The following is a 9,734-nucleotide window of genomic DNA, read 5'->3' as shown; positions in this document are numbered from 1 at the left end:
TGCACTATGGAGATATTAAAGATAGTTAAAAAGTAATCACATGTAGGTAAAAAAGGAGAGGATGATTATCTAATTCTTCCAATGACATCATTCACTATCAAACCAAGTAGATTTGTGGGTTATTTCTTCTGTTTTCCATTTGCTTACATTTCCAAATTACTCCAAATTATATCTACAAAACAGTAAACATTCAGATAAATATAACAATAACATTTAAAGATATGCTTCAACAAGAAGAAAATGAAGTCCACACAGAGACATGTAATATAATAAACTAAGCAGAATACAGAAATAGATGAAAATATGTTGATAAGTTTAACTAATTAGTAATTAATGTTATGTACTAAAATCAATATTTGTGTCACACAGAGAAAGCAGGGCTGAGAGAAATGTTTACATTAGAGAAAAGAGAAAATTTCAATTTGATAATCTATATTCCCACCTTATATTTTGTGTTTACATTAGCACTAAATGTTTACATTAGAGAAATTAGAAAATTTCAATTTAATAATCTATATTCCTACCTTATATTTTATGAAGTTACTATTACCCTGATTCCAAACCCAGACAAAGACAATAAAAAAAAGAAAAAATCTACAGTTCATTACCTCTCATGAATATAGATGTAAAAAGCTTTAACAAAATATTAACAAGCAGAATTCAGCAATACATGAGAAGAATTATGTACAATGACAATTATTTAAAGGATGCAAGACTTGCTCAATATTTAAAAATCAAACGATGTAATCCACCATATAAATAAGCTGAAAAAGAAAATCACATGATCATATCAATTGATGCAGAATATGCATTTGACAAAATTAAAACACCCATTCATAGGATTGAGAACTCCAACTTGATAAAAAAAAAAAATCTGCAAAAAAAACACAGCTAAAATCATGCATAATAAGGAACGACTTAATACTTATCCCCTAAGATCAGAAAAAGGCATGATATCTACTCTCGCCACTATTAAACATTGTATGCGAAGTTTAAGGCAGTGCCATAAAGCAAGAAAAAATACAAGGCAAATCGATGGGAAAGGAAGAAGTAAATCTGTCTTTATTTGCAGAAGACATAATGGTCTATGTAGGAAATCATGCTGAATGGCAAAAGCTAATCTCAAAAGGTAACATACCATATGATTTTATTTATATAATTTTCTCAAAATAACAGGGATGAATTACCAAATAACAAGGATTATAGGGATGAATAACAGATTAGTAGTTACCAGCGATTAGGGATCCTGGAGAAGGAGGAAGGTAGGTGTGACTATTAAAGGGTAGCATGATGGAGATCTTTGTGTTAATAGAATTGTTCTTTCTCTTGATTGTGGCAGTGGTTGCACAAATTGACACATCTTATAAATGATATAAAACCACACACATACACATTGTACCAATGTGAGTTTCCTGGTTTTGATATTGTACTATAGTATATTTTGGGGAAACTAGATGAAAGGCACGTGGGACCTTACTATATTATTATTGCACTTCCTGTGAAACTACAATTATTTCAAAATAAACTGTAAAAACAACACAAACTAAGAGAAAGTATTTCCTATTAATATGAGTGACAAAGAATTGCTCTGTGAAATTTATGAAGAATATAAAAGAAAGCAAACAACCAATTTAAAAAATATGCAAAGAATAAAAGGAAATTCCTAGAGGAGGAAAAGATGCTAGTAGACATAATTAATCCACGACTATTCATTATGTTATACTCTCTGTTTCTTCTATATTTGGAATATTCTGTGGATAAAACTGTAAAACTCCCCCAAGTTATAAATGGAAAACTTGACAGATAGATTTGTCCATGTAGTTACTATGTCAATTCGTCATTTCATTCAATTTAATAAAATATTCAGACTTAAAAACTACTTCAATTAGAAATTCTTTAAAATACTAAATGTCAGTGTATAGCACAATTTCTAAACTCCTAGTATAGAAGTCAAGCTCCCCTGCTTTCTAACTAGTTAAAAATACCACGAAATGAAATGAGAACCCCTTATTTAATCTGGTGTATAATTTGCGGACTGTGAAGTAAGTTTTTTGAAATGGGTGGCAAAAGAAATGCTTGGGGGTGGATGGGGCAGAGGTGTAGTTGAGAGAGCTAAACAAAATTGCAATCTAGCCAGGATATACTGTGTTTAGTGATTCAGACTGACAGACTTTTCCTTATTATTATTATTGATTTCAGGTAGTCATTTTTGAGCAACAACACCATGATTTCTGCCTCAATTCAACTAAATTACCATGTCAGTGTAGTTCTAACCCAAAGGGAAGTAAACCTTCTACTAAGGTGTCAAAGTTACTTTCTGTTAGAACCAGATATCTCTCAGAGCTCAAGATTAATGAGAAAATAAATCTCAGATCAAACTAAAAGAAAAGAAACATATCATTCAACAAACTTAATCAATTTGATTTTTAGTCTAGCTTCACAACACACCTGAGATGAATACATATTTTCTACAGCAGTATATATTTCCAGGAAGAAAGCATGCTCAGAAAATAAAGATTCGAGGTGGTCAGGGGCAAAATTAACTCAGGAACCTATGTCAACAGAATGAAACCTGCACTGTCGGGCCCTAAGCAGCTCCCTGGAATGGGGGCGAGGGGGCTTATCGGAATGGCACTAGGGCCATAGAATGATCATTTCTGTGCATGCAGTAGCAGATATTTCAGTGTGGTAGTTTGGGTTTGAATATTATGAATTCAAGAAATAACCTTAGGAGATTACAGAAGAAGATGTAAGAAAAACTTAGCATTGTTTGGCATCATTTGGGAAAAGAATAACATTCATATTTTATATTTTTATAAAATTTACAGTTGGTTTGTAAAAGTGTTTTATTAATAATAGGAAAGCTGGGATGTTTTAGATGTTTTGAAATTAATACATGTTGAATAAACTTATTTTAGCATAATATGTAGATGTATTCATGGTATGCAAGAAATTAATTTCTGGCAACATTTTTGAAAAATAGAGGTACCAATATATTTTTAGATTTCAAGGGAATTTTTTTTATTTCAGACTGTATCTATCATAAATGAAATACATACATAGTATAGCACTTTGAATATCACTACAATGAATTCCAAACTAAAGGTCTTTCATCATCCATTACTTTGTAATCATTATTTTCTCAAAAAGCTAAGTTGGAAAATCTGGTTATCAAATATACTTTAACAACATAAACTAATTTCAGACGACCAATGGCAACCTATCTCGTCTCCCTACTTAAATATCAAAGACTTGGATAAATTTAATCACTTTCCTTTTTTTCCACAGAAGTGATTATTATATGTTAGTAAAAGATGATACTCAGGCAAAAGAAAAATTTCAGGGTAATTAAGTAATGTCCTGCATTTAAGGAAACAAAGAGGCTTCTGGTTTATTTGCTTTTTAACATTCATTTTTTTTCTCTATATACAAAAATAATATTCCAAAGGAAGTTATCCAGATTAATAATCCACATAAATTAGTACATTTAGAAGGTTAAGAAGATACCAATGTATATAATAACTTTTATGACAAATGAATATTTTCCATTTTCTGATTCTAAGTGTACTAAAGCTAGCATACTTTACATATGCACATATTCCTTTTTCTAATACAAGTATGATATACATTATGTTATTTAGTTTTTCACCTTGTATTTAAATGTTTACTCAAACAATCTTTAAATTTCTACTTGTTCAGGGTACAAAGAAACACTACTTTTTTTTACTGCAACCTTAACCATTAAAGCTAAAGCATTGCAAAAGGAGCTAAAGAAAAAAAGTGCATGTGACAACAGACAACAGCAAAGCACTAAATGAATTTCATAGTGTAGCAAAACTTTTGCTTTAAAATAAGAAAAATATATTTATAGCAAACTTCATCATCATAATCTGATATAGCATTATTATACTGAATATTGACTTTATAAATCATGCAAGACTTTGCTATTGATGAAATGTATTATTAAAAGTAGAGTGACAAGTGTGACAAAATCTATGGCTGTGTGCCTTCAAACACATTGTCTCATCACAATCTGAAAGAAAAATGTATCACATGGGATAAAGAATAAAAAGATCAACTCCAAGGGTTATTATCTTGTCACTTCCTATACACCCTGACTTATTCTATAGCCATTCTTTTAAGTGAATGAAAAACTGGAATACATTACTAGCTGTAGTATGTTTCTTGCTAAGACCTGTCTCTCAACTTTCCTTCTGTCTGTAAGTGATCACATCCAAACCCATGGTTTCAACTTAAGTCTAGACTGATGATGCTTGTAATTAGTTCTATCTCAGAATTATTCTCTGAGGTTTATATCCACCAGGGACAATATCTCTATGTGGATGTCTCAGGAGCTCCTCAATTTCAACATATCCAAAACTGAACCAAAGTTTATCCCTCCCCAAGAACTTCCAATTTTGCTCCCTAAATATCATCTTATTATTCACTTACTTTTATCTACATTGTGAACACCCCAGTCCAATCTACTATTTTCTGTCATCAAACTCTACTATTACCAACAACTTTTTCACTGGTTTCCGAGAATCCATTCTTGGTCCTGTCTTTGCCATTCTTCACTCAATAGCCAGAAGTACTATATCTAAGACCAAAAATAAAATCCTTGGAACAAAGGGAATGGTCAGATACATCTCGTACTATTATTAAATAAGATGATAAATGAACAAGGGAGTTGACAAAATATGGAACAGGAAATATAAGGTTCAGTGGAGTGATAGAGATAGAAACCAGAGTGGAGAGATAAAGCAAATGAGAGGTAAGAAAGTAGAGATACTGTGTGAAAACAATGATTTTTAAGGAGTTTATGGACTGAAGCAGAGAAATAGCGTAGCAGTAACATTGAAATATTAAATCAAGGGAGGAATTTCATAGGATAGAAAGTAATGGAAAATCGGTATGCTGGTGGATCCATCATGCTCCAAGTAGGACAGAACCAGAAAGGACAAAAAAGGCAGGTTTCTATTTTTTTAGGGTAAAATTTTTTATATAAAATCTGTGGTTCACAGGACATTTCTTCATCCAAAACTTTGGCCTTATAGACAAGATTGTGGTCAAAAATGGAGCAATCTAGTCACTGCAGTAAGTGTCCTGCCCCCTCCACCTCCTCTCACCCCAGGGCTGATGAATGTAAGCTATTTGAAATGGATCTTCACTAAGCACTCTCTCTGAAAGGCATTAGAAAATGATCATTGTAAAACTCTTCCAATGCCACTTCCTCCTTCCTCTGTCCTCTGAGTGCTGAGCGCTAATAATACCCCAACTCCATTGATCCTTACTGACTACATAAATGATGAATTTAAAGACGAGACGATTAGTGCCAGCCTAATGGAGTGTCCAGTGACTAAATGTTCTCAGATTTCAGAGTGAGGAGTTGTATTAATGACCACAGGTTTCTGACATGAAATTATTCAAGAATGTGAAAGTAAAAGCAGCAGTGCTCTGGAGTCAACACCCGAGGGTGGATGAAGGGATGAAATAAAGAAATCATAATAATGCAGTAATGCAACTGGTACTAAAATGTCTCTACTTGTAAAATTGCAACTTCCGTAGGTTTTTATTTAAAAGCCTAGGCCCTTGGAGTTAAACTGAGTTCAAAACCCATGTAGACTCCACCATTTACACTAGCAGAATAATTTTGGGCAATCAATGTTCTGGAAAGGTCAGCTTTCTTTGAACATTAAAGCCATTGGTGTTTTTTTTTTTTACTTCACGTTGACATTTTTATTAATAACAACTTTTTAAACCACAAAAATGTTTTAAGGGAGCAGTCTCACAATCTGATGACCTTCTAAAATACAGTTAAGTCACACCAGATATGAATTCCTATTAATAACACACAAAACAACGTTTTTTTAAGAAAAGTAAAAGGGAAAGGAAAAAGAAAAACGGAAGGAGAAAAGGAATAAGATTTAAAACTCACTGGATTAGACAGGTGAGGTTTGTCAGTAGGATATACTCGTAGGTACCTACCACTTTTCAAAAGTTTACTTTACCCCACTGGGCTTTGACAAAAGACCCACATTAATACCTGCATTTGCTAACTGAAAGGAATCTGAAGTGGATTTTTCACTTTTATGAAAAAAAAGCAAAAAAGGGAAGATCGCATTAAGCTTTTGTTTTGCTTGGAGCCCAAGCCTTTATAGAGGCAGCACGCACCCGGGACAGTGACAGGGGCACCGCCAAGCATCTCCCCCAGAAACCACACTCGGTATCTCAACATCTCAGCATCAAGTTGCCATAGCTTTACCCTGTGTCTGTGAGCATCTGTGCTTCATCTCCATTTATTTTGTGCATTTGTTAGCAAGACGTGTTCTATGGTATCAGAAAAACTTAAGAGAGCTCATAAGGGTGTTAATGCTGAGCATAAAACTGGACATAATTAAGTGTATTGGGTATTATTTGGCAGATTATTTTTGTATCTGGGAATGCTCAGAAAACTTTCCATATAAATTAATAGCGATTGCTTCTTCTTTGCTTTACATCATTTCAGCTTATGCAAAGTTTCATAGGAATGCTGTCCTTTCCATAACGGGAAACCTGTATATTCCTGAAGCAAAGGGTGGCACACACAGACTTATAGCCTGAGTGTTTTTTTAACCAGATAGCATGAATATGTAAGCCCTGCAGTAGTTACCACTGACTTCTTACATGCCCCACAGGAACCAGGTGAAGCCAGTGGTGATACCGTCACCAAGAGGTTTAATAGCTGTCCTGTCAGACAACTAAGATCATTTTTAGCAGAAGACTTTCTCAGAAAGTCCTGGCTGAAAGCCTTCTCATTTGTATTGTATCACTCATATGCGTTTCAGGGTTGTGAAAAGTCATGTTTAAAAAAATAGAAGAAGAAAAACTAATGTATGTCAGTTTCTCTTATTTAATGTCACTAGAAAAGACATTTGACAAACACACTTTTGCCAATCCCTGTCCTAAATTGATTAAGAAAGAAAAAGCTAACACTCTTGTTAACCAATTAATCTGATATTTCTGTTTAATCCTTGTTATTGCAATCTCAAATATAAGGTATGGCTATAGTACGAGATATCAACTAAAATTAGTTCTTTATTATGTAATATTAGCGATACAAGAAATTGGATGAACTGGTGAAATACTATGTATCCATTCCCGTTAAGAATATAAATGAATATAAACCTGTGTGATAGTAAAGCATTTTTGTCCCCCCAAATTGCTATTTCAAGGTAATGAGTGATATTAAAACCAATCTATCAGAACTCAGTGTGGAATTTTTTGTTATTCTTGGAGACTGTCATCTTCACTCACACTTTACTGCCCTATCAGTAGTAAGCAGAGTATTTTATCAGCTTCTGGAGAAAAGGCAGCATTCTAAACAGGAACAATTGTTGACATTTTCTTTAAAAATAATAAGCAGCTTATTGCCATTAAGACAAGAAAATTACTATTGCTGACAATCATCACTTGTAACTAAAATGGTGAAAGTTCTAAAATGCCTGTTTAGGAAAATTATCTTTGGGATATTTAAGGACTGCTTTGAGATATACAAAATACCTATTGACAAAACTTTTTCTAGGACACTAATCATTATAGATAAAGACAGCTTGATCAACAGTTCAAAAGAAGAAGTTGCTACATTAACTTTAAAGGCAATAAGTATATTTTATCCCATTACCTACACTTAATGTTTGTTTTAAAACAACGCAGACATGTGTCTGACAGAACTTCACTCAGTGCCTCATTCCAGTAATAAGTGTTAAATTTAGTGAATGGATGATTCAGTGAATGAATTAACAAAACTGTTAACTGGTAGAGAACATTTATTGAGTCAAAAATAGGTGCTTTATTAAAGGACCAATTTAGTTTTTTTTTTTATTTTCTTTTTTGCATTTAAAATGTTCATCTTTATTGTGTCAGAATCTTCCTGACTTGTGTCTTTCCGTAGATCACTGCCATTGCCTATGCTTGATATTTCTTCCTCACAGTGACTAGAGCATGCTATGACTACTTTATCATTTACTAAAACTTTGTTATAACTATTTATATTTTGTGTCCTCTACTAGACTGTAACCTTCTTTAGGGGCAAGGTCTGTATTCCCAATAACCAAGCATCCTTCTAATATCTAGTATTGTGTGAAATAATATATGTTAAACTTCTTTGAAAGAATGAATAAATAAGCTCATCTGGAATGGAATGAGTGGCTTGGTATGGAGAGACAGGAAGGGTCAGGGAAGGCTGTACTAGGATATGATAGTTCTTAAAGATAAGGAGACTTTTACTAAGCAGAAGGGGAAAGGGATATAATTTAGGCAAAAAAATTGTGCAAACACATAAAAATTGGGACCTGAAAATTATTCAGTATGTCAGTAATTTAGTATATCCAAACATTAAATGCATGAGGAAACTGAGAACTTAGAAAGATCTTGCAGTCAATGCTGGTGGTACCCTAGCCAGACCCCCTCCACTTTTCTGGTGCTCCATTGTTATAAGTTAAATTGTGCCTCCTCAAAAAAAAAATATATATATATATGTTGAAGTTGTAACAGCTGGTATCTGTAAATTATTTGGGCATAAGGTTTTTTACAGATGTAATCAGGTTAAGATGAGATTATTAGGGTAGGCCTAATATGACTGGTTTCCTTATAAAAGGAAGAAAATTTGGATATGACACAGAGGGAAAATGCCGTGTGACAACAGAGACACAAACAGAAAGACAGCCCACTTTCTGATCCCCAAAACAACAGTAGCTCCTCATTTTCAGGTAACAAATTATATTCTAGTTGTTTATTCATGCATAAAAACCAACCCACATTTAGTGGGGTAAAAAACTATTTTATTATGCTTATGGAACTTAAATGCACTCAAGAATAAAATCTCATTTATGAAATCCATGCAGACCCTGACCTTTAAGAACCATATTCGTGTGCTGCACAAATTGACTGGGTGTTGTTATCAGAGACAGATTACTGGGCCTGGAGGCCCAGTGGTCTCACAAGTATGAAGGTTCTGTTTGGCTGTAGCTTGCATCTCTGCATTTACAAGAATATCTTTTATCTTTAGAATTTAATGATCAGCAAGAAAAACTGAAATACGCATTGCTAGCATGTAGAATATGTTCCTACTGCAAAAATTCTGCTTTCTTACTGTGGCTAATTTTCTGCTTAAACTTTTCTAAATTATGTTATAGTTCAAAGTTACACACAGTTGTAATTAATATCTGATAAAAACGTCCATCATTCTTTACAATTTCTGGTACTATTTATGCATATAAAAGCAAGAATATTCACAGACATAGCCAACTGGGCATTTTTTTTAATGTGCTAATAAAAGAAAGAATGCTAAGGAAATATTATGATTTGCCTTTGTTTCATTTACATTTTTATGAGTTCTGACATGTTCTGTGTACTACACAATATAGAATAAGCACTTGAATTTAACTGGTTAAAAATATTGACATTCACTAGGAAAAATATGAATTAAGATAATTAAATGTTGAACATCTTCCAAAATATTCTCTTTTACCCTCTGGCTGCACAGGAAGAAGCACTGCAATTACCTCTCATTGTGCTGCCTAAAATCAGTATACATTTAATAATATAATGGGATTGATTTATTTTTCAAGTTATCCAACTTGGGAGATTTTTCTTTAGTACCTTCATATTTTTATTGCTTAATTCATTTCTTCCTTTAAAAAAAGTTATCTCATCCTTAAAGAAAGTTTGTTTTAAATAAATAAAATATTAGG

This window comes from Rhinolophus hipposideros, assembly GCF_964194185.1.
Source record: "Rhinolophus hipposideros genome assembly, chromosome: 7".
NCBI classification, from domain to species: Eukaryota; Metazoa; Chordata; class Mammalia; order Chiroptera; family Rhinolophidae; genus Rhinolophus; species Rhinolophus hipposideros.
Note: the sequence above shows the minus strand (reverse complement) of the source record.